This window comes from Halyomorpha halys, unplaced genomic scaffold, assembly GCF_000696795.3.
Source record: "Halyomorpha halys isolate HHAL.00 unplaced genomic scaffold, Hhal_1.1 Scaffold429.1, whole genome shotgun sequence".
NCBI lineage: Eukaryota > Metazoa > Arthropoda > Insecta > Hemiptera > Pentatomidae > Halyomorpha > Halyomorpha halys.
The window spans coordinates 657,249-673,872 of NW_027109334.1; the positions used below are offsets into that span (position 1 = coordinate 657,249).

Here is a 16,624-nt window from a genome sequence, read left to right on the forward strand (position 1 = left end):
GAACGTATATAAGAGATGTACCGAATACAATAAAGCCAGTGTTTTACAGCAGTTCAAGCGAGTTAGATCTTATTCCTTTTTCTCTTTTTTTTTACATTTTGCTTTCGCCAATACTTAACTTATATATGCATACACACATGTTGAAAATTATATATAGCCAAATATAAATGCGTGTTTCTAAAATTTTACAGGTTTAAACTGTTGATTGTTTCTATAATCCAAAACAAATAAATACATTTTTGAAGGTTAATTTCAGAAAGAAGACACTTTAGGATAAGAATATCAATATTATTTAAATTTTATGAAAAAACCAAGGGCATATCCCCCCCAAAAAAATCGTTTTTCGTACCTTAGGAAGGCAGTTAGAAATAAATTATCAGTTCTTATTTTAAGAAAAAATCATTTTAAAAAATTCTTTCATAAAATTTACTTAATATTGATATTCTTATCCTAAAGTTTCTTTTTTCTGAAACTAACCTTCAAAAAATTTATTTATTTCTTTTAGATTATAAAAACAATCAACAGTTTAAACCTGTAAAATTTTAGAAACACACATTTGTGTTTTTTTATATATATCATTTTTGTCATATGTACATATAAATATATAAGGGGCCAATGTAATTTTTTATTCAAATTTTGTGGGTTTTTTTTAACCAAAAGTTTCCAATTTAGTATTTTTTTAATTCTACAAAACGAATGTTTAATAAAAAAATTAAATAGGTAACATTTTAGAAATTTAAAGGTATAATTTGAAGATTTTCTAAATTGCGAACTTTTGGTACAAAAAAAAATTTAAAAATATTGGTATTGGTCTTTTTAGAACCAAGCCACAGCTATAGTACAACTAAAAACAACACCAATAGTATCATGATTAGTAGTAAGGTTGTCGAATAGTAAATTAGGTTTTTTTATTAAATGTCGTTTTGAAGCATTAGGAGGATCTCCATGGAAGTAGAAAATCCAGCCACAAGAGATTTATTTGTATACTAAGGAGGGGGATGGTTTGGAGTAAATAAGGGTCGACCAAATGATGAAAAGGAGGAATTGCTTCTTTGATCCACTCCCTGCAAGCACGTTTGAGTTCAAAATACCGTTTACTACTTGAAAAGGTGTTATAGACGCCATAACATTTAGTGTATAGATTTTCTTTACTTAATATGTTTATAGAAATTACTAGATTTTAAAGCAAAGTTAAATAATTAATAATTAAAAATATAAATATTTTCTTATTACAGATTAAAAGACACCTAAGAAGAATTATATATATATAAAAAATCTCATCTCAGAATTATCATACCTATCTATTTTCAATTAAATTAGTTCTTTTCTAATTATAATAATAAATTCTATTGACAAACTATGTAATTCTATATTAACTAGTATAAAAAAATATTTAGAGGGGTTAACTGATTTACATTAAGATAATATTTACAAGATGAAAGAGTTCTAATAATTCATTGCTTTTATACTTTCTGACACAGTTTTAAGCAATTTTAATTCTCTCTAATGCTTAATAAGAAATTATATTAAGATTTTAAAGCAAAGTTAAATCACTAATAATTAACAAAGAAAAGTAAAATAAAATGTTACTGAAGTGAAAATAATATTTTATATCGGTAACCTGTTGTATTACAACTAGAAACCAAATTTTTGAGCAGTAAAAAACCCCGATGTATAAAAACCCTTAAATAATGCAAAAATCGTCAACTCATCATATATTCTTGGTAAAATTCAGTCAATACTTACTTAATGTATGAAATCATGAAGATATTCAGTGGTTTATGTCCAATATTTACATCACCCATTAAAATAATATATACTTATCGGTAATGTCTCACTCTTTTAGGATTCATTTTTCGTAATTTTAATCAATAAGAATCGTATCATTTTTAAGACAATATGGCTATAAATATGCATTCTACAAATCAAACTGTTTCCCCCATATTCAAGGGTCCCATGGTGTAATGGTTAGCACTCTGGACTCTGAATCCAGCGATCCGAGTTCAAATCTCGGTGGGACCTAGAATTTCTTTTGTGTGTTTCGTTCACTTCATGATATTCCCAAAAACCTGTTTCTGATTAATTAATTAAATAAATAGTAAGTTTGTATTTATATTGAGTACAATTAATGAAATTGAACTATAAGAGAAAATTATGTTGACAATTAATTAAATCTGTATTTTAAATTATTCTATTTATTTTAAAAATATTTATCAGTTTGATATTTAATTACTTAGAATTAATGATTAGTATTTATTTTGTTTCATTCTCTTCATAGTTCTCCCTATAATCTTTTTCTGATTAATTCAATTAAATAATTGAAAAGTTCATAGTTTATTAAATTTAATTAATGGAATTGAATTACAAAACAAAATATTAAAAATAAAATTAAACCTTTATTTTAATGTATTCTATCAATTTCTGAAATATTTATCAGTTTGTTATTTAATTACTTAAATTTATTGATTTGCATTTATTTTATACCTTGCATTTCTTTTGTTTCAATCTCTTCATAGTTCTCCCTATAATCCTTTTCTGATTAATTCCATTAAATAATTACAAAGTTCATAATTTATTATATTAAAATAATTAATTAATAAAAAATATTTAAAATAAATTAGATGTTCATTTTAATTCATTCTATTAATTTCTAAAATGTTTATCACTTTCTCATTTAATTATTTAAAATTAATGATATACAAATAAATATATATCGTTTTATTATATTAATAAATACAAGATGTGATCAATCCCCCGCATGGAAAATTCAATCTTTTAACCAAGGAAGGTAGTTCACCTGTCGAAAAAAGTGATGTATTCGAAAAATTTTGTATCTTAGATACTACCCCACTGACCTGCAAGCTTATCGATTTCGCTCCTAAATATTAGATAAGCCAGGGATTCTTTATTCAATCCAAGGGGACTCAGTAGTTTTAACCATCCTGTAGTACTTTTTGAAAAATTGAGAAATTTATAGAGTCCTATAATCCTAATTTAAATTTTATTTTATCTGCCTTAGTATTAAAATTTAACTCAAAACCTAATTATTTATAAATTTGTCTATGCAGTGATAAAATAATAATAATAATCAGTCTTAAAACTTCAGAATCACTTTATAAATTTAACCGGAAGACCAATTAAAATTGATAAATATCCAATTGGATATTGTTTGAAAAATGGGAGAGTTCAAATATGCTTCTGTTAAAAAAAGAAATTACTATGAGTTTTATTGAACAACTGATTTCTAAGCATTTTTATTTCTTCTGTGCTATTTTGGTATACTGTAGTATACCTATAGTTATAAATATCTATTGGAAAATTTACTATTAATATAAAAAAAAAAAGTGAAACACGGTAACAATTATATTGGATTTATCAAATTCAGTTATTTAATCGAGCGGTATATGCTTGAAAGGCCATCATACCAATAGACATTGAGTTTTATTGTTCAAAAGAAATCGTTCTAATCCTTTGTTATTATGCATTTTTTTTGGCATGGACGGTCAGGTGAATCAACGAATCGATTCTTTCAAAAGCATTGTTCTCTCAGATAACCTACACAGAAGAATCATGATTCACTTCGTAATTCCCGACCTAAAGTCGGTAGATTATCTTTTCAGGAGAGTCGAGGAATTAGATGTGGATTCCCGTTCCTGACAGGTCTTTTATCTATTTACCTGTACCTGTTCTGCACAACAGGTAAAAATGAACTTCAGCCAACTGCCAACCACTGTAGTGTTGCCGACTGTGAATTTAGTTGGACAAAAGCCTGAAATTGTCATCCAGACTAGTAAGTAGTAGGACTCCAGGATTCGGCTGGAGCGCAGGGCCACCAAATCCTACTTGTAAGATGGTAATTCATAATGCTTTTGTAGGCCGCAGCCATAAAAACAAGCAATGCAAAAATACAACTCACCTATCTTTGATATATTCATTAATATTTACAATTTTAAAAATAGTCCTCGAATCTAACTTGCTCTGTGAAACCCACTGGTTTCATGAAACCCACTGGGTCACATCACTAGGTGTATTCTAGGACACCGACTAATCCGCGCCCTCAACTGTAGATACTATTTCATCATATCAACTCAAACACCTGATCTATACACCTGGGCTGTCACTCAAACTACTTATATACAAGGCAATACTAAGACCATCACTACTACACGGAGCACCTCTACTACATTTCCTCTAACCACAGCCCTGAAATTACTAAAATATCAGAACAGCATATTACCGAAGATCTGCAGAGGAACATCACCAGAGATAGGTAACATGACGCACATCCATAATGAACCACAACCAGAAACAGTACAACACATCACACGGAGACACATCAAATGTTTTGGCAGTCTCCCTGCTTCTTTCAATCCACTATTGCGTTCAATCACCCCATTCTTGCGAGGGGGCAGGTTAGGAGGGGCCCCAAGAACCCCATAATCATCACCCTACCTTAACTCCTTTCTTCTCTTGCACCCTCTCCCCCTCCCCTGCTATTCTTTCGACTTCTAACTATTATAAGATATGCCGATATTGTCGCGTTTACAAAAGTCGGAGACACGGCTCTTGTCTTGGATCCGACGGTAACATTTGAAAGTAATGACCTCGAACAGGAAGGTGGATTGGAAAGGGAAAAAAAGAAAATATATGAAAAACGCGTCCCTTTCCTTAAAGAAAAATTCTGCGAGACCTTCGGAGAGAGAGAGTTCACCGTGAGAGGCCTCTGGTTTGGATCTCGTGGAACAATACCAGATAGAACAAGGAGCTTCTTAGTAGGCCTAGGTGTTAGCATCGGGGATATTGCGATATTGGCGGAAAATATTATTTTGGACTCCCTGGGGATCATACACCATCACCTGCGTGGGAATTAGCTCGGAGATTATTCTTTGTTTTATTTATTTATTTTAATATGTTGACCTCTCTATTTGTGTGTTCAAACGTATTTATTCATTAAATTATTTTATTAGTACTATTGTTTTTTTAAAACTTAATTATCCATTCAAGTGTTTCCTGTAACCGGTTTTTTATTGTTTTTCCCTTTTAATCTATGTGTTAGTCTTATTCTCGTAAAATGTATCTATTTGTTTGTTTTTGGTAAACTGATCTACTGCTGTGACTATGAATGATGGTCTGATCTCACATTGCCGTCTAATATTGAATTTGTTTAGCGGGTCAATGAAGAGGATCTAGGAGGCCGGAGAGCGAATTTGTTGATCGGGTGAATTAAATGAGATGGGAAACACGTTTTGATGGAAGTTTATTAAGTTCATACTAACTATTATCAATCGGATGAGCCGTTTTCAAAATATGAGTGTGTCAAGAAAAATAAGTTTTCACATACGTAATCGAAAGTATTAAATGAAATTTGATCGAATCCCGTTTAAATGCAATTCTCCGGAATTCCTCAGGCATTTAATCAAAACATTGCTTTCCATAGTAAGTTATTTGTCTGTCACAGGGATTTTAATCCAAACAGACTCGGCAGTCTAATTTATTTTAAAAACTGCATGGGAAGTAATGTGAAAAATTACAGCTATTTCAACACCAGGTCCCAAGAACAGAAAATCCACTATAGGTGAATACCCTATGGTTTAAAATAAGAAATTATCAGTTGCCGGTAACTGCAATTGGAATTATTACATGAATTCTTCCAATGTTTTACAAAACTCCATTCCCATTAAAGATGGAGTGGCTTACGACATAGGAAATTCTATATTATCTTGAAAATATTCTTTAATGAATTCTACATTTATTCATTTTTTTTCCAGTTTTATTTTATTAATTATATTGTTCCGGCAGGCAGGGGTTCAAAAGGAACCTTCACTAGCCCAACCGTTAATACAACTGAAATGAAAAGAAACAAACTTCCGAATTTCGTTATTGTGGTATTTGAAATAAGTGGATATAACAATTGCAAAGCATTGAAATATCCAGACTTGAAAAAGAGGAACTTGAGTAAGCTTATATCCACTAAAAAATTACATTGAAGTTGAACAAAAAGAAAAAAAAGTCTTTACATCACCATGGGTGATGGATAGATCCCCTGGGTAAGTTGTTTATGTCCTCGACCGCCCGCCTAGTCCTAGAGGGTGAGCCGACTTTGATTGGAGTCCTTGGCGAAAATAATTAAGCTGGCGGAGATGGCCAGACTGCTGGCTACTGAAAGAAAGTAGTTTGAAGAAACATGTCAGCCCATGTGTGTGTACGCACACAATGAGACTCAAAAGTGTATTTTTTTTACAGTATAAAAAACAGAAAAAGGGTGACGGTGGCAGCGTGGTAACGCGCCTGTCTACCAACCCATAGATTGCGAGTTCGAGCCCGACCCTACCCAGAATTTTTTCAAGCATAAAAATTACGCAATATTCACTCATAATCTCCCCTCGGGGATTTGTGAGGTCCCTTAGCCAATGGGTAGCACTCACAAGAATAGGCGTGGGAGTGATGGACCAACCCTATGAAAATCAAGTCAGGAAACGCGCGATCTATTTCTTAAGTATATCGCGCGAGGCTTTGGACCTCCACGGTCTGTCACGCCTTTTGTACTTATGTTAAGTGTTTGTATCTTTTTTAGCCCTGCAACGTGGGGCGAAACGTTGGCTCAAATAAAAATAGTACACCAATTCACTATTTGAGTTTTATTTGACCGCACCCGGAACAAATTCCATTTATTATAAATATTAGTTGTTTTTTTTCTTTATTTAATTCTTCAATTGCATATTATTATTTATTATGTTATTATATTACTAATCTTTCTTCTTTCTTCTAAGCTCCATGGATGTATAGGGTTTGATATAGGGGGTTAGAATAATGGGAGGAGTCACTTTTACTGCATTTCAAAGGCATTATAAGAGGGATATTATAAATCAAAATTATTTCATTTTAAATCTTTAGGGGAGCTTTTTTTCTGTACGAGACTAATCTCTCACATTATCACTTGTTAAAAGGAAATAAAATTGTTATAACTGTGTTAGGCCAGCTAGGCCAATCTTACATTGAAGAAATATATATAAACGAAATTAATGGGATTCGTCATTAAATTTGACGCAATCTTTGAGGAATATGGCAGTTTTTTTTTACTACTTTAAAAAGGCTTTCACAGAATGTAAACTGTGCTACATATAAAAATTCTATATTCTTTGTAGGTAGTATATTTTTATAAGTACTAAATCCAGTAAACTTTCTTGGAATACTGGAATGTTAGGGTTGGAAAATACGACGCTGATAAGACAAGTTGTTAGAGGGTAATAGCGGACATGAGATATAAGATAGTCGGGTCCTAAGTATTAGTTTATGGGTCAGGTATCATTTTTATGTGGGTGTAGGGAGCAGAGAGTGCTATAGCTGGGATAGTAAAAAGGTCCGTTGCTAGGGTCCTAATTGCAACTTGTTGCTCCCATTCATACCCTTCTTGTTCGAGATCTGTCTTCTGTCTCGTTATTCTGCCTTCTCTGCTCGCCAAAATAGCCTCTCACCTCCTCCCTTCTCTCTAGCAAAAACATTCCCAACTTCTTATAGCATGAAGAACCGGAGGGTCGGTTAGGTTAATCTTCTGCCTGGACAACTTGCTAGCCGTCAAAGAAGTAATTAACACTCAATTAAATTACATCTCTGGCTTGTTCTACTTATACATTAAGTTTTTTCCACTAGTGTACCCAACCTAACCAAATTAATATTACCAGCCATATTCAGTAATAATAAAATTATATTGAAAGGTAATAAGATTATTTTTACGAAATTAATATCGATAAAGTAAAGATTAGGCAATTTTCAATAAATGAGGTGTTTGATCGTAAAACATAACTCAAAGATTTTAGGAATTCAGGTTTTCGGCAAGACCGACTTATTAAAGGTTGATTTTATATCTTTTTAAATGATCATTTAGAAAATTTGTTTTCTTAAGAGAGTTTGTCATTATTAAATCATAGTAAGTGACATTTGTTTGAAGGTATAAAATTGTTATACATTAAAAAATATTTTAACATTGTATAACTTCCAATTTTTCCTCTACTAACCCAAAATATTTGATGAAATACGATTTAAATTAACTGTTGCTAAAATATAAATTGATAAAATAAAGGGAGCTGGTAGCTCTCAGAGTATGCCGCTATATTATGTGATTATTTATTCTGTTACTGTACCTGTGAGGCAACCAGTGTGTTCGTTAGCCCTTCTGTGGCACACTCAGCCTCTATAAATTGGGTACCCTTAATTGGTGGTAAACTTTGCGATTGAATGTGAACAAAACACCTCCTTGTACCACCGTTGTCATGTGATCTCCTTGACGAATCCCTATGCTTATTTTTACTTTTAGCGTCTAACTATAAAATCTTGCTGATAATGAGATTGATGAGGAAATAAGATTTTTTTTTGTTTAAACTCGTCTACTGGCTATAAGTAAATGTTCTCAATGTAAGCTAAGAGACTCTTCAATCAAGGGATATTGGGGGCGGAACTTGAAGAATTAGTTGGAAGGAACACATTGGACAATTTGTTCAGTGAAAACTTCTTAGTACAAGAGCCAGGAAGAAAAAAAGGCAGCTATCTCACCCCAATTTTTGATCACTTTAATGAAAACTAAGTATAATTACTAGTCAAAACTGATGAGCCAGCCGAGTATAGGGAGGGGGAATAAAAAATAGCAGCTGTTTTTTAAAACCTTAAAAAAACATTAATTTTTCATTCGGAGCTCTATATCTTCAAAACTACCCACAACAATACAAAATCTAAGAAAACATCGTTTAAAGTAGAGTCATTTTGATAAAATGTAAGCCCCAATAGAGCTATTTACGTTCAATAGTTCTCAAGATATAGCTTTTTAAAAAGCAACATTTCATAAAAAAGTCAGTGAATTTATTCTGGAAAATGTATATTTCAAAAGCCATTTGACGTACAGATGTCTATTAGCACTCAAATTAAAACTAGTTCAACGAGCGATAAAGTATTTTATGACATTTATTTTCATAGGGATAGTAGTGTTCATGAAATTTGCTAAAATAAATTGATTTAAAGTTGTTCGGATAAATTTGCATTTGCCAAATTTATATTCATATGTCGATATCATAAAAACTACTACCCCTACAAAGATAAGTGTCATAAAGTACTTTATAGTAAGTTACATTTCTTTTATTTTGAGTGTTGGCAGACATATGTGCGTCATATTGGCCAAGAGATATATTTTTTTCAAAAATCCAACATTTTATATCAACAACTAGAAATTAACATTTTGTGAGTTTATTTCATCAAATATCATCAAACTACTACTCCTACAAAAATAAACGTTGTAAACTATTTTATAGTGGTCCGAGGCCTTGGCGCGATGTGCGTGGGAAATACATCTCATGACGTAGTTTTCATAGGGTGGGTTCTCTCACTCCCACGCCTATTTTTGTTAGTACCACCTATTGGCTTACGGGCCTCACAAATGCCCGGGGGAGGTCGGGAGTGAGTATTGCATATTTATATGCTTAAAAAATTCCTAGGTAGGGCTAGCTCGATCTCGTAACCTTTGGGTTGATAGACAAGCGCGTTACCACGCTGCTACCGTGACCCCCAAGTTGTCCGAATAACTACAAATCAATATATTTTAGCAAATATCATGAAAACTACTATCCCTAGGAAGGTTAAGGATATAAATTACTTTATAGTACAATTATTTAGCTTTAATTTGAGTGCTAATAGATATTTGTTCGTCGAATAGTTGTTAAGATATAGGTTTCTCAAAATAGATTCACTAACTACTGATATTTAAGTACATTTTTATAAAATGTTGCTTTTTAATAGGCTATATCGTGAGAACTTTGGACGTAAATAGTATTATGGCTCATATTTCAGCAAAATTACTCTTCTTTAAATAATGTTTTTTTAAATTTTCTAGTGTTGGTAGTTTTTAAGATATAGAGCTGCGAATGAAAAATTAATGTTTTTTTTAAGGTTTTGAAACAGCCCCAATTTTTTATTTCCCCTACTTGGCTGACTCATCAGTTTTGACTAGTGATTATACTTAGTTTTCATTAAAGTAATCAAAAATTGTGGTGAGATAACTGCCTTTTTTCTTCTCGGCTCTTGTACTATCTGGGTTTGTGAGTTTAGTGGGGTTCGTCTGTGGGATGTCGTATCAGAATTCGTGGTCCACAACCACTAGGTATTTGGTTAATACTTTAGACATTTTCACTTAGTTTGTCAAACTTAATTTCACACACATATTTTTGTGTTTTTTCACCGATAAATAATCAATTTGAAATTATCAGCTAGTAAATTATGGCCTCCTGTCAAGATATGGATGGTAACGTGCTCGTTGTCGAGAGTGCGTGACGCGGCACGCTGCGAGGTTGCGTGATCCGATCAGGTGCGCTTGATCCCATCCAGCAACTTTCCACTTTAACAATGGATTAACGATGCGATTGCATAATTGCATAATTGTAGGCCGGAGGAAAATAATTTTCGTCCGTATATTGAGTTATGGCCAGTTGTCTTTATTGAATTATACGGGCGCTATAGTCATTTTCCACTCTTAAAAAAAAAAGATTACAGACTTCCTAAAGCAAATCAAGATTGTGGAAGATAACATAGTAGATTATTGAAAACAAAATATGGAGTTAGTAAAGTTCTTAGTGATATTTTAATTATTTTTAGAATGTGGTGATTATTTACCTACTTATGTTTCCTATTACAGTTATATGTATTAATTATACTAGTAACTAAATTTTAATAATTATATTAACTTCGTAATACAGTTGAACAATTAATTAATATGTGCTAGTTTAAATATTATTATCATGATTCAGAATAAGTGAATAACTACCATACGATATCTCTGCCTCGTGCAATTTTTACTTCTATGTTATTTTCGATATCTTATTTTTGGTTCAAGTAAAAACCTTTTCTTTTATAGTTTTCAGTAGCTTTGCTGTACATTTCTAGTATGCACCTATAATTTAAAACCGTTAAAATGTTTGTGTTAATTAATTTTTTTTTTTAATTTATTTATTGATATTTACAACTGTACATAAATACATCAAGTAAATTTGAGGAAATCATAATGGTATGGTACAAGCATGTAAAGATACTACCCAATGGTAGCACTCTAAAAGCATTTTTACAATATAAGGTCTCGAGGCCATCTTCTTTTTAGATGCCTCGGAGGGTTGTCCGGAATAAAAGAGGAAGCAAGATTAGAAACTAATGGGTTTGAGTGGTTAGAGAGTTTGTAATGGAAGGATTGATATCTGGTTCGGGCTAGATCGGTTACAGTTATTTAAATTTCATTTTTTTTTTGTAAAAACGTTTATTGAAATTCTGCTACATCCACAGATCACCTGTGTATTCATTCATTACATATACAAAAAAAATTAAATAAATACCAAAAATTAATATATGATAAAATAAATAATATACTTCGCTTATATAATTTGCAAAAAATTAAGATAAATTAAATTAAGTAATTAAATCATTTTTAACACAATCATAACTGTATACAAAATTTACATTCTGCTTAACTCTGGACCGAGTATCACCTCTCCTCCCCCGCCAAGTTTGGTTAGGAAATCAGGGCTCCAGAAGAACCTTATGCTTCCTCCTCATGTGCATCACTGGTAATGAAACCCAGTGGAGGCTGAGAAAGGGAGAAAGAGAGAGCTCCAGATTGTCAGAACGTAGATAAATTTACCACTGCTAGAACTCCATTAGTATAGGTACAAAAGGTCTCGTTTTAACTTTTCAAGATGTTTTGATGGTACGAACGATGGTTGAAACTGGGTTCGGAAGATGAGTAAGGTTTTGGTGGCAATTCGAGAATTTCCATGGTAGGTTAAGAACTACTGGGATATTAATTGAGTTTAAGGTGTAGGATCTTGTTTGGAACATAATCGAACATTGATTATTGTTCGGCCTGTGGACTGAAAGAATACTTTTGATACTGAACATTTAGCTGTTCTCACAGATCTAGTCCGTTAATCAAAATGAGTTTCAGTATATTCTTTTAGATTAGTAGTTTTATATATTGAAAGATTAACCGTAGCTGTACAAATCGTGTGTTAAATTTATGTCTTTTAAGTCTGTGTATTATATGTTAGTTTTTTCTATTACAAAACCAAGACACCGATGTATGAAGAGGGGACATAAAGGAAATATTATAGTAGTATGTATATAATAGTACGGTTTTCGATTTTTGACCTTTCAGAAAGGTAAAATTACATTCATTGCTACGGCTCTATACTCTAAGACCTAATCATATCTTTAATAGTTCGTTTAGTTTAGTATATTTAGCTGAATATACATTTTCTAGTTGCCTCGTTAATTTTTAGTAGCTTCCCTTTAAAAGAAACTGAATGCAACCAATCTATTTTATTTGTTAATATGTAAACTAAATGTATAAGAAATTATATATATTTTGTATTGCTTATATATTTCTCGAAAACAAGAAAAAATAATATTAGATAAAATTGAAATTAGTTAGCAACTAATTATATGTGTTAATGATTCAGCTGTTTTTTCGGTGTATAAAAACTATGTTGGATGAAAAGAAAAGTCGAGAGAACTGTTTGAGTTTACGAGGGCTCATGAAAGTAAGTTCTTCTCGGGAAGGGCCTGTTATCCGGAAAGTTCTACACTTGACCACTAGTAGCAACATAACCACTAAGAAGAAAAACGAGCCATATCCTACCTTTATTTATTATTTTACTAGATAAAAACTAGTAATTTTCAATTATAAACATGCACATAAATTCATATTTATATTTGAAAACTAAGCAAAAGATAAAAAGATTTAATTAATTAAGTTATACTATACTGTTTTCAAAGACTAAATAAAATCCGGTATAGACATTAATACATAGGGTATTCCTGTATGTATGTTCAATCCCTCTTCAACGTTTTTGATTTTTTTTCTTATGCACAACAGTCCATCTTTTAAGGATAGTGTTAATTTTTTAATGAACTGATCTTCTCCAGAGTACCTAACTGTTGTATGCGGGATGGGTAATTTTATTATAAATGGTCAGATTCTCTACTCAAGTTGAGTGTTTGCGGCTTTAGCGCACTTGCTTTGCCTCCACTGACTCACTATCAGTGATGCGGCGAGAGGGTTGCGCTGAGATCTTATGGGCTCTGCTCTACCCCTCACACGTGGGGGATAGAGTGGGCTCAGGGATATTCAGGTCGATTGTGTAAATATTGTATATAGGAGTACAAATGTGACAAGTGATTCTTTTATTTTTATCATTCTTTTATTTTATTTATTTATTTTTTCATAAACATCGTTTGATTATGTTCATTTTCTTTATCCTTCTGTTTGTATATATTTTAAGAGGGATTTTATGTATTTTCATGTACTTTTTATTTATTTATTCTTATTTTATTTTATTTTAGTATAAATGTGATCATTCATCACTATTACCTATTGCCCATAACGGTGTGGCAGATTGTAATATCTATCAATAAATAAAGTTTTTAAAAAAATGTATTATATGTATTCTGATTGCAAAATGCAGTATAAGACGAATTCGTATAGGAGACGTTTATTTTTCCAACGCATCCTGAATCCGTAGCTTCCCAAAATTCGTTTAAAAAAATTTTAAGGTTATTGACGACTCACTTTCAGTCCGTTTGGATAATGGAATAAACTCAAAGAACGAAATCGTTTCAGAATTCAATTTCCCGTGAGGATTCTTCGATATGATTCGGGCACTTATTTTTTTTGTCATCATTTTAGTAGACATTTCTTTTCTTGTAATGGTCTTGGAAACATAAATAATGATGAAGAATTCTTACGAACAATTTTTTAAAAAAACATTCTTATGGTTTTTGGTGGTTTCACCTTCATGGTACCTGCGATTTACATTTTTGATTTACTATTAAACTTACTAAACAAAAATAGCCCATTCAATTAAACGTTCTAGAGTTGCATAAGCTGCTGAAGGAAAACCAGCGATGCAACTGTCATAGTACAAAAAAAAATCAAATGTACATTTCTAAAATTGTTGCGACAATCAGGAAAACATGTAAGCAGTGACACCTCCAGTATGATTTTTTTGATATTGTAGTAGCATTTAATTATATTAGTGTCCACCATAAATAGTGTGTAGTCATAAATATCATGTTCTATTATTTTCAATAAATGATTTCCCATCATTCTTATATTGTTTATAACTGAATCATTTCAGTTTCATGAATCATCCTTATAAATATTTTATTTTTAGTGAAATTTCTTTACAAACGTTCTATAACTCAAGGGAAAAAAATTATACAGCAGTAAGTTGGTTTCGTGACGCAATGGATAAAACGGAAGTGATGGGCAACGCTGGTCAATTCTGGTTGTTAAATTTTTGTGGTGTAAAGGAGGGGTGGAGATTACAGGAAGTGTCATTCCGAATGAGTGAGTTTTTTTAAGCTTCTACTCTCCTATTACAATATAAACATATTCCTACTAGAATTGAATTGTTGATTGTTCTATCTAATAAATGGAAACGTTTATAGCTCCTCTTTCTAATGAGATATGATTCAAAATTTTATTTTGACGCTAAAAAGTGGAAATATAGTGCCAAAAATCTAATGATAACGATTTGTCGAATATTTAAATTAAAATATCTTGAAAACTAAAAATCGAAGTTTTATACTGTAATTTAGGAAAATGATCAGTATTTCATCCTCTTTGTTACGAGTTATAATTCAAAGTTGTATCTTGATGCTACACTGAGTTTGAGAGACGAAAATTGAAAAAGATAGTGACTAAAACCACATTGTTAGGGTCATTATAATAATTATAGTTATAAGTTTGAGCTTCTTTTTTATTAGAGTAAACACGTCAGGGATAACTACAGTTCGATTAGGCATTTTTGTTTGTCTAGCCTTGCTCCCGTGCTAAACACTCTCATATTCCTGGGGTATGTTTTATTGTTAAGGTAAATTTCATTTATAAAATTAATACATTTTCTATAACGTAAGTTACTATTAAGAATGATGCTGCAAGAGATGGCACAACAATTGACCCATCATTTGTACTACATATTTAATCTCTTTAGTTCACTCTAGTTGGAACCTCTGCCTAAACCCCCAGATGAAAACCTAGAAATTAAGGTCGAAACGTCGTCATGAATAATTTTTGTTTATTTGCTGACCGTACCATCTTTTCCATAAAAAAATATTTACATTTTTATTTTAGACACCACAAACCAATCATATCAACATTTACTTATGATACCAATGAAAATGTAAATAATTTCACTAATGAATAGCATAATCAAAATCAGTTATTATTTATTAAAAATAACAAATAAAATTTTTAAAATGTTATTGTATTTCAATTAAATAAATATCATCATTATTAAAATTTTAATACATTATTTCAGTTCAGAAGTATAAATTCTATCGACCAGTCTCAAGACAGTCTCATTTTTTTTCTTTACTTAACTTTTCAACGGCATTTACTGTTATGACACCACTTTTGACTTACTGGAAGCCGTTAACGTTTAACCATTTCAACGCGCTGTCAACAGGTCAACGATACATCTTGATGTATGCTGATTATTTACTGACATCGTCTTGAAAGATTCCTTTCCCCTTTTCAAAACCCCTATAATGCAGGAATACACTACACTGCTTCTAATATTAGTGCAAGTAACTGATATGAAAGTTGTGAAGAAGTATTGTTGGTAAGCACAGAATACGAAAGTAGTACCATTAGAATAAGGTCTACTTACTCCCTTATTTAATTCAGACCTGGGAGGACAAAAAAAAACCTGAAGGAAAAGTTTTAAGAAAAATGTGATGGAGACATTAGGGATTCAACTCTCACCCGAAGTTACGCTCTCTGAACTCGTTTCTCATAAAATTCTAATATTTCAATTCCTTGGCATTAATGCCTGGTATATTAATTTAACACTTTTTGGAAGAATTTAATTATGAAAAAACTTTTAATTAACTGATTATCCTGGATTCAATTATTTCAAATATTCTATTCAAATCACGTTTATACCTATCTTATATCTCCAAATATTTTAATTAGTAAAGATAACGCAGATCTATCATATAAATATCTGATCCCTTCGGTATATTTATATTTATTTCATAATTCTTTTGCTACATCTTCACGCGGTTGTGTGTGTGTGTGTGTGTGTGTGTGTGTGAGAGAGAGAGAAAGAGAGAGAGAGAGAGAGAGAGAACTAGTCCTAGGGCTAGTTCTCTAAATTCTCTTTACCCCTGATATCCCTACAAATCTCAACATCTTACTGGCAACATTTGCTAATGACACTCCCATCCTTTCCTTACACTCAGACACACAAAACCTCTAAAGCCAGTTTAAATTCGTAGTGATAAATTATAATCACTGAATCAAAATGCAAGCGTGTCACTTTGACCTCACTCATAAATCCTGTCCATTAATCCTTTTTTAACCATTTACCACTTTCTTTTTCTAACAAAATATGGCATCTAGGGTTGTTTAAGTAAGGCCCCCCCTCACTTCTGAAAGGAAATTCATGATGCCATCTAGTGGCAAAGAGTTGCAGTAAGAAGCTTGGGTAGCCATCTTGGTCCCCAAAAAAACAGTGTGAGTGAGTACCAGTGAGAAAGCCATCGTGACTTGTGCCAGTAGAGAGGAGTTCAGGACTCTTCAATAAGGTCTCTT

At 31.8% G+C, this 16,624-nt stretch overlaps 1 long non-coding RNA gene and 1 other non-coding gene across 2 annotated transcripts in view; one reads left to right on the forward strand and one right to left on the reverse strand.

The window, feature by feature from the left end:
• The window catches only part of LOC136795787 (uncharacterized), a 248,414-nt gene that overhangs the window by 190,776 nt on the left and 41,014 nt on the right, over positions 1-16,624 (reverse strand). The gene's annotated exons all lie outside the window — the stretch shown is intronic.
• Positions 1,951-2,022, forward strand: TRNAQ-CUG (transfer RNA glutamine (anticodon CUG)). The gene has a single exon. It is a non-coding gene; the product is annotated as a tRNA-Gln (tRNA).